Source organism: Rhagoletis pomonella, unplaced genomic scaffold, assembly GCF_013731165.1.
Source record: "Rhagoletis pomonella isolate Grant_MI unplaced genomic scaffold, Rhpom_1.0 Rhpom_scaffold_00010, whole genome shotgun sequence".
NCBI classification, from domain to species: Eukaryota; Metazoa; Arthropoda; class Insecta; order Diptera; family Tephritidae; genus Rhagoletis; species Rhagoletis pomonella.
Genome location: NW_023458564.1, coordinates 22,618,085 through 22,628,757, shown reverse-complemented (window position 1 = coordinate 22,628,757; position 10,673 = coordinate 22,618,085).

Genomic DNA, 10,673 nt, shown 5'->3' with positions numbered 1-10,673 from the left:
CAAATTTGGTTTAGAGACAAACCGATTTCGGCGTTGTGCCATCTTCAGTATCATTTTTCGTTCTGAATAGTTAGTCACTATTTATAGCCGTGTTAAATCGTCGTTGGTTCATAGTTAGGTACGTCTCAGCGGATTATATTCTTTCGTTCAACCAGTAGTTGCAGTTCTGTGTGTACATCCTCAGGTAGAAATTAGCTGCTCACCTCTTTTTTGATTAATTGTTGCATGGATTCGCAGGTAGGTAAAAATCAGTTATTTTCTTTCTCCTTGTTTCTGTAGTTTGGACCTGCATTTCATTGTTTATGGTATTTAGAGGCAGGGTTTCTGTCTTGTTTTGCGTATAGTAGCCTGAGTGGTTCGAATAATATATCAGATGCGGTGTTTATTTGCTCTTTTATTATTTTTCCGACGAACTGTACATGGAGAACTTTGGCTGTCTTTCCTATTTTCATTGGCGTACAATGGTTTTCTGCCATATGGTTTGCGAAGTTCGATTCCGGGGTGGTAGAAGGTTTTAGCATTTTTTTGTTGTAGTCCCTTATATGTTCACGATATCTTGTTTTTATCTTGCGCCCTGTTTGTCCTATGTAACTATGTTGACATTCGCAAGTCAACTTATATACACCTTGCTTGTCTAGTGGGTCTTCCTCGTTTGCACTATTTCGTAGTATCCTCCCCACATTGTCCTTCGTTCTAAATGCTGTATTAATGTTATACTTTTGGAATACCTTAGCCAATTTATATGAAGTTTTGAAGCTCAGTGGTTAACGCTTCTGACTTTGAACATCGATTACGCAGGTTCGATCCCTGCTGAAGTCTTGAAAAAAGAAGTCTGATGAGGAGATGTGGTGCGCATGTTTGTATGTATAAATACATATTACATTATTTTGTTGCTATCGTACCTTCATGTTTCTCCCCAACATAAACATACATATCGTCGATGTTTTCACAAATCCGCCCATCGACCAATTGCAAAAGCGCCTGCCTTACGGCATTCAAATTTTCTAGGAGAGCGAAAAAACGGTTTTTCTTACAAATTAACTTACAGATCTGTTGTCTAATAGCGTTTTCTTTTCTCAAAAAAAGTTCTGCCCTTTTATATGGGAACTCTTGCTTTGCGTTGCCCTGAAACCTGAGAAAATGTTGCGTTCTTTATATGAGAATGAAACAGAAAATATACTACTCCATCACAATTTATTTATAGGACTTAATAAAGCTGAATTATTCACTTGGCCTGTAAGTCTTTAACAATTTTAAAGCAAAACACTTATTTCTGATAGGGAAAATAATTGCATTTTTACAAGATTAAATTAAAAATCAACCATGCAACTCTAACCCTCACGTTTATTTGAGGGCAGAAAAGGCAGCACTTTCGCCGGATCAGAGCGCAACCTGCTGAGAAAAGAACACGACGCCTTGTGAAAGGGCTGAGAAAAGAACATGAAAATGTGACAGCGCTAACACAAGGCAGAATAAGTGCAGCCTTTTTTTGAGAAAAGAAAACGCTATTAATAACGATTTTACGATCTTTATGCATAAATCTCGATGCCTGGAGTTCAGGGTGACCAAATCTCATTTTTGCCACAACGGCGGTTTAGGCGGTTTTGCAAAAACATCGGCGATATGAAGCGTAGCCGCGAATAAAATTGGAACAATTCCCGCTTCGGATATGGGCAGTTTTAGTTAGCGTAAATGAACATAGCGACAGAGGTTTTTAAGAACGTTGGGAGAAGCATAGAAAAAATTCCGATGAAAAAAAAAACAATATATTTTTTCGCGGGTTCAAAACTACCCTATCTTTTAAGTTGGGATCAACAATACACACCCACAAAGTTTCATTGAAATCGGTTAAGCCGTTTCGGAGATTAGCGTAAACGAACACAGTGACACCGGATTTGTGTATATTAAGATATGTATAGTTCATTCTTTAACAAACCCCGTTTAAATCCAAGTTTCAAACTTTGTGCAATATTTAAAAAAATTCAACGTAACTTTCGTAAAAAGTTCGAGCTCTATATAGATTTTCTAGAAAAAGTTTGAGCGTGCATTCTTTAGCCCACTCAATTCTAGTATAAACAAGTAAGAGCAGCGCTGTCTTCGGCTATGCCGAAGGCTTCATACCTTTCATGAACATCTGAAAACTTTACTTTAACAGATTACTGCATTTGAAAAAATTTATATATTCACAGCACACATAGATAGAGGAGTTACATATATAAAAATCTTATCTAAACAATCAGAGGTATGGAAGATATACCTTATATAGCACCAATCAAAGTGATTTTCGCCGCTATGTGATTGGTATGTAAACCGGTAACACAATTTAATTGGTTTAGCTTCCTACATAAAGGAGATATATCGCAAAAACTGGTATAGGAACAATCAATGGTATACGAGATAAGGCTTATACAGCATAGATTTTGACAATTTTCTCAGTAGACTTTGTATTATTATTTATACAATAGCTTACGAAATTTATCGGTTTTAGCTGTCCAAATAAATCAGTTTTACATTAAAACCCCGTATCTGAACAATCAGTTATATGGAGGCAATATATAAGTTACAGTGACCCGATTTTTGTTAATTTTCTTGTAAACTATCTGTTGATAATGAGTGAAAATAGTGCGAAATATCATGTTTCTAGCTGTATATATTTAGAAATTATAACAAAGAATCTTATATCTGAACAATCAGTTGTAAATGTTGTATATGTAAAAGTGACCCGATCTTTGTTATTTTCACTGTAAGAATTCTGTTGATAATCGTTTTCATGTTCCTAGCTGCATAAAACGAGGAGTCATAACGAAAATTCTCATAACTGAACAATCAGCTGAATGGGAGATATATGTTATAGTGACCCGATCTTTGTTATTTTCACTGTAAATATTCTGTTAATAGCGAGTGAAAACGGTGAGAATTTTCATGTTCCTAGCTGCATAAATGGAGAAGTTATGGCAAAAAATCTCATATCTGAACAATCAGTTGTATGGAGGCTATAGGTTATAGCGACCTGATCTTCGCCATTTTCTCTGAAAGTATTCTTTTGATAATGAGTGACAACAGTTCAAAATTCCATGTTACTAGCTACTTAAATGGAGGAGCTATAGGTTATAGTGACCCGATCTTTGCAATTTTCACTCTAAGTTCTCTGTTGATAATGGGTGGAAGTATTGCAAAATTTCATGTTCTTAGCTGCATAAATGGAGAAGTTATAACGAAAAATCTCATATCTGAACAATCAGTTGTATGGGAGCTATATGTTATGGTGGTCCGATTCTTCCGGTTGCGACAAATGATTAATACATTATATAAATACACCCACCTACCAAATTTCATCCGGATATCTCGAAAACTGAGAGACTAGATTGCATACAAACAGACGGACAGACAGACAGACGGACATGGCTAAATCGACTCAGCTCGACGTTCTGATCATTTAAGTATTCATTTTAATGGGTCTATCTCTTCTTATTCTGGTACTTACAAACATCGGACCAAAGTTATAATACCATTTCATGCTCATGAAAGGTATAAAAATGCAAGTTTCAAGTACCTAAAAATTGTCATATTTTATTTTTTTTGCCGCAGTTGTTGCGGTTTTTGTTCACATAAAATAAGTTGTGTTTATTGAATAACTTTATTGGTTATACCCGTATGAAAGGAAATGCTACAAAGAAAATTAAAAAAAAATCAACGTACTTTTTAACCATTTAAAACTTTAGTATACAAGAATTGAAAGAGCTATAAAACTGCATATGGCTCATTCCACGGTGACGGGTGAGACATTTCAAATAAAATTTTGTTTATCATTATGAAATTAGTGAAGCAAAAAATAAAAATTATTGTTGAATGTATGTACATATGTCTACCTATACTGTAGCGCCCTCAGCTCTGTTTGAGGGGACAAATAATCGATTATTGCAATGCTATGCTTATCACTAACATACTTTTGGCACAGTTTTCTGTTGGCGGCGGGATTGTTGAATATTTGCAAAACCGAAGAAATGTGGAAAGGTATAAATTATCGAATTTAATAATTAACATTTACTATTCAATACATATTTCAAAAAGTTGCTTATTGAAACTACCTTATTTTTTAAATAACCTTAAATTTGTTATTGGATGTAAGAAATATGTACCTTTTTGCTGTTTTTTGTGAAAAAACTGTTAGACCATTTGAATAATTGTCTTTCCTTTTTAGCTTTCTTTTTTGTAAAAAAAAATTTTATTTGGCTGTTTTTAGCTCTTTTTTACCATTTAGCTGGATTGCTGAAAAACTTCTGGCAACACTGACTACCACCCACACAGAAACAATTGGAATGACGAAGAGGGCGACGAAACTGCTGTAAATCTAGTAACACACGTTTTTGAATGGTAAAACGGGTGGCGCGTTTGATGAAGAAGAACCCATCCTCATGCAAAAATACGAATCGCACGTACATACATATCTACACCACTGTTGGTTGTTTCCAACCAAACTTGGTTGTTTTTCTTGAATTTTTTCTAATTTGGCTGTTTAGTAGTTTTTTCTCTCGTTTGGTTTTTAACCGACTCCACAAAAAGGAGAAGGTTATCAATTCGTCGGAATATTTTTTTTATGTATATGTTACCGCATAACTTTGGACCACGTCCACCGATTTCGATAATTCTCACAGGTGTTCCCATACTAATTTCGTTTAGATCCGATCATTGGATCATGAAAAAATTAACGGTACTCCTAAATTTGTATATGAGAACTGAAGTCGGTTATGTTTTCTGCTTAAAAATTACTTGCTTTAATTAGAAATTAGCAAATTTTTAGCCCACTTCACAAAAAGGAGAAGGTTGTCACTACATCGGAATATTTTATTTTATTTTAATTTTTTGCATGTTACCGCATTACTTTGGACCACGATAACCGATTTGTATAATTATTTTTTTAAAAGGTGTCACCTCACAGTGTTCCCATATTCCCCATATTTGGTTTAAATCCGACCATTGGATCATGCGGAAATTAACGATAATCTTAAATTTTTATATGAGAATTGAAGTCGGTTTTGTTTTTTGCTTAAAAATTACTTGCTTCTTTACAGAAAGTATTATTGGATACTGAATGCCAAAAGTTAATTTTTCAAATTCCTATTTTTAATGTAACATGTTTTATATAAAAAGTAAATATGTGATTGAACGCACAAGTATTTCAATAATTTTTTTTCCGAAATAGCAGCTATAACTTCTACCAAAATATAAATTAATGTTGTTTTCCACAAAATGTTCATCAAAAAGCCCGACCTCTAGCTCAATAAAATTATTAGATTTTTGTTTTTTGTAATAAGGTTTGCTTTTTGTAATAGATAAGTGGATAACAAATTTGCTTGTTTTTCAATGTGGTTGTTTTTTCTTTAAATTTTGGTTGGAAGAGCTGTTAGGGAGCACGACCCACTTTTAAGCAGATTTTGGTCTGTCAGTGTACTTTGGCAAGTCCACAAGAATGGAGATTCCGCTGTTTTTGCCAATTACCGCGTAGCAAGCCGACTTAGCATTGCATATGAGGTCTTATTGATGATATTATGTGAAAGACTGAAGCCGATTATGAACCAACTGATTTAACCATCTAGTGTGCCTTCAGACCTGGAAAATTTACCATCGACCATATTTTCACAGTTCGTGAAATCATGGAATATTCACTAGATAAACAAATTGAAGTACACCGCCTTTTTGTCGATTTCGAAGCCGCTTTTAATAGCCCGAAAAGAAGCTGCATCTGCGACGCCATGCTTATATTTGTGATCTAAAAAAAAATAATGTAGGGTGATGTTTTAGCGCCAAAATTGGAAGGGACCTCTCCGCTCATCCCTAGACTTGGCGGTGTTTTGGGTGGGACGATTTCTTCAATACTGACCGTAACACGAACTACCAGTCTGATTCGCGGCGATGTCATATTAAGGGAGAAAGGAAAGAAGGAAGGCTGCTGAGGTGTAAAAATGTTATTGACATCCATTATCAACTAGGGTGTTCGATTATTTGCCTTTTTCCAAACTTTTTAATGTCAAAAATATAACAACTAGAAATCAGTGAAAAATTCAGGTTTGGTCTTATTTTAGCTTTTTTTTATTACTTTATTGAGTTTTTTCTGACCTTTTTCTGGTTTGAGTAGGGCTCTTGCCGCTGTTGCCGAGTGTTTAGATGTGCCTACTGCTAACTACTCGAGAGGTTTCATGGTCCCAGAATCAAAAAAAAAAAGTTTTTTTTCAAATAGCGGTCGCCCCTCGGTAGATAATTACGAATCTCCGAGTGTACTTCTGTCATAGAAACGCTTCTTCGGAGGTGGAGTAAAAGTGCAGATCTCTCTATTTGTATCACAACATCAAGAAGCAGAGCACGAATTGGACGAGAGGTTCGGTAAAACACGTATTAGATGTTTAAACGCCAAACATTCATTTATTGGAATCAAATATAATATCCTGTTGATCCCCAAATAACATAGAATATAATTTTAAAACTAGTTAGGAGTTTCCCTTAAACTAGAAAGCCTTGAAAAATTCGAAAAACTCAAAACTTTTATTGAGAGGTCACGATTTTTATGAAAGTAAAAAAAAAAAAACCATTTTATCGATAAAAATCCAGTTTGTTCGATATTCGAAAAATCAGGATTTCAAACAAACTGGCTATATAACTCAGAAGTTAACCTGCAGATCAAGTAAAAGTTAATTTCTGTCAATAGGTGGTGATTTGGCTTCGAATAAAGAAGAGAGGATTTTGGGAGCTTTCGCGAACAATTATACTAAGATGAATGGTCAAGTTATTGTCATAAATGGGTAACAAAGAAGAAGGAATGACGAACTGCATGCGCTTTTTAATGATATGGTCATAGTTAAACGCATAAAAACGATTGCTCTGACTTAAACGTGTGGTACCTTTGGGTAAAGAAAGGAGGCCCACGAACCAAATGGAATGACCTGTCTATACATGGTGTAACTTGGGGGACTTTTAATTTAATCACATACTAGCATACCTGGCGAGCTTCGTCCCGCCCGTAATTAATATTTTTTTGAAACATTTTGGTCCAACATTTTCACCAACCATTCACGTTAACGATTTATCCGCTAATATTATGGTTTGGTGGTCGTGGGAAAGCATAATATTCTTTACAAGAAATTTCATGAAAGTCTTCCGAGTTATTCCGAAAATATGTTTGCATCGGAGATCAAAAGAAGACGAGCGGATGACCGGAATTTTAAAAACGTGTACTTCAGGTAAGCGTAATTTCGACATTCAACTATAATATATTTGTGCGATATTTCTTATTTATTTGAATTTTTTTAGATGATCAATCAAAATACTTTCGAATACGTCAACACAATACGGTGTATTTTGCTGTTCTTCCAGTTTCGATAGAAACGCCAGAAAGCCCATTTTGCACGCTCAAAAGTATCAAATCATACCTGCGAAGTACCATTCTAAAAAATCTGTTTAAAAATGCGACTATAAATCGAGTATATTTTTGTTTATTTTGAAATTTTTTTGGTAAATTTACACGATGAATATGTATTTTTCCCGTTTACACATTTTCGTGTGTAAAAATCATTTTCGCTATCGGCTTCACACAATTCTACGGGTGAAATCAAACAGCAGATGTGTATTTTGTAGCTTGTACACACTTTCGTAGTTAATTTACGCACACCACAGCAGCTATATTACACTCTAAAAAGTCCGAAATTTAAACAAACTATTCGTTGAATAATCGAGCATGTAATTTCACGAATAATAAGTTAGGAAATCAGTAACCTACCTTTTAGCTAGGAAATTACAAAATTTTTTTTAGAGTGTACGACTCTAAAAAAATTTTGTTTAAATTTACGCATGTCTAGATAGGTAAGCAGTTTCCCCTCTTAATGAATGCAAATTTACACGCCGTGTTAATTAAATTAAGCACAGTTCATTTACTTTTACTTATCACATATGTGGCGTAGAACAAATTCCAAATTTGTTTGTTGAGTTCTTAACACTTATTCTTCACAGTTTCACAGTTTAAACATAAAATGTTTACAATTTGCTCTAAAAATTTTTTGTTTAAATTTACGCATATAAAGAAAGGTAACCAGTTTCCTCTCCTAATGTGTGCAAATTTACTGTGTAATAAAATTAAACACTGCATGTTTACTTTTCCATACCAAATTTGTCGCTTAGAGCAAAATTACACATAGTGTTAAAAATTGAGTAAATATGAGTACTTAATGTTTATTATTAGTAAAAAATGTATTTTAATTTCAAAAGTTTTGCAAATTTAAACATTTCATGTGTATATTTATGTGTATTTTTTAAACATCTCACGTTCAAAATCAAATCTTGAACATCTTGTTACACAGATTCTGATTGCAAAACAAGTAATTTTTAAGCCAAAAACACAACCCACTTCAATTCTTATATACAAATTTAGGACTACCGTTAATTTTTTCATGATTCAATGATCGGATCTAAACCAAATTAGTATCGGACCACCTGTGAGACACTACCATTCCGATGGAAAAAGAATTATCGGTTGATGTGGTCCAAAGTTATGCGGTAATATTCATAAAAAAATATACATATATATATATTCCGAAGAATTGATAACCTTCTCCTTTTGAAGTCGGTTAATAAACACTTTTCAGTGCTAGTTTTACATGCAGTTTTTAGAGTGTTAATAAGAACGTTTGAATGGACTCTCTTCATTTAACATTCTTTTGGGTGTACCACTTTCTGTAAATGAAATACTGGAAGACTTTAAAAACAAACCTACAAGAAAAGCTTATGGAAATATAGCATAGCACAACAAGACAACATAGAATACAAGAAAAGCATATGGAAATAAAATATAAGAATAGTATAAGGATGACAAAAACTACCGTTACTATAATCCAGAAACGTGGTAAAACTATTAGGTAGGAAATTTATGGAGAATATATAATGAAAAGTCGCTTTTAAACACCAGACACTAGAGGGCCTACTACACTCTAAAAAAAAATTGTGTAGATTTCCTAGCTAAAAGGTAGGTTACTGATTTGCTATCTTAATATTCGCGAAATTACATGCTCGATTATTCAACGAATAGTTTGTTTAAATTTCGGAGTTTTTAGAGTGGAATATAGCTGCTGTGGTGTGCGTAAATTTACTACGAAAGTGTGTACAAGCTACAAAATACACATCTGCTGTTCGATTTCACCCGTAGAATTGTGTAAAGCCGCTAAGAAAAAGGATTTTTACACACGAAAATGTGTAAACGGGAAAAATACATATTCATCGTGTAAATTTACCAAAAAAATTAAAAAATAAACAAAAATATACTCGATTTATAGTCGCATTTTTAAACAGAAGTTTTAGAGGGTAAATATCAAATTTTCTAAATGTACGAGATAACTCTATTTTTGCAGGGTATGGGATTCCTTTAAAAATGCCAAACATATTTTAATAAAAAAAAAACTATTTTCAATAAAAAGTCGGTCAAGCGAGAATATAACAAATTTCCACAAAATTCATAAGTACTTGCTAATTACGAAAAATGCAACTCACACCGCCACTGAATTTGCTCTATGTAATTGAAGCAAGCCAAAAATTAAAAAAAAAATGTAAAATGCCTAACAATTCCGATTTAAGCCAACAGAGTGTAATTTGTTTGTTATATTCATTTGTCACTTGAAGTGGTTGTCGTTGGAATTTCTCGGATTTACGATCGATGTTAATCTAATCGTCATTTGTTAATCAATTCTCATCTTTTTTGCGCTAATGAGCTCATAATAGTCAGATAATTGCGATAAACCGCTTAGTTATGCTTAAAAGAGTTTTTACTGAGCGCAATTCGTTACAGTTGCATGCTTAGGTACATATACATGTACATATGTATGTATAGATGTTTACGAAGGCAAAAATAACTAATTTTAAAATGTGATATGCAAATATGGAAAAATCTTCAAGTGATTGGAAGGAATATACTACCCATGAGAGTTTGGCTAAAAATACATGCATATGTATGTATATAGACAGAAACAAATTTGTCAGTGGAATTTCACAAACAACTGAGTTGCTTTGCAGTATTCTACATACATACCAGGGATGTTGCGAATGTGGAATTTTAGACATCCGCGGATGCGAATGCGGATGCGGATGTTTAAACGCTAACATCCGCGGATGCGGATGCGAATGCGGATATCAAGTATTTTTATACCCGAGCGCATTTGTGCACAAGGGTATTATAAATTTCTTCACATAACGGTTGTTTGTAGCAGGCAAAACGAATCGAGATAGATATAGACAAATATATACATAAATGATCAGAATGAAAAGAGAAATCGTTTAAGCGGTGACTGTCTGTCCGTCCGTCTGTGCACACGATAACTCGATTACAAATTGAGATAGCTTAACGAAACTTGGTATGTGTACTTCTTTTGAGCGTTGGACGGATGGTATTGAAAATGGGCAAAATCGGAAGATAACCACGCCCACCTCCCACATAAAGGTAGTTTTGAGAAATACGAAAACTGCGATATTTTAGTAACTACTGGAGCTTATTCACTCAAGTAAGAATATTATAATTTTCTGGAAAATGGGCATAGCCACGCCTATGATTACATGTGTATATCTTTCACAAAACATACCAAACGGCTTAGAATTTAAAAACTCGGATAATAACCACGCCCACATCCCATATAACGGTA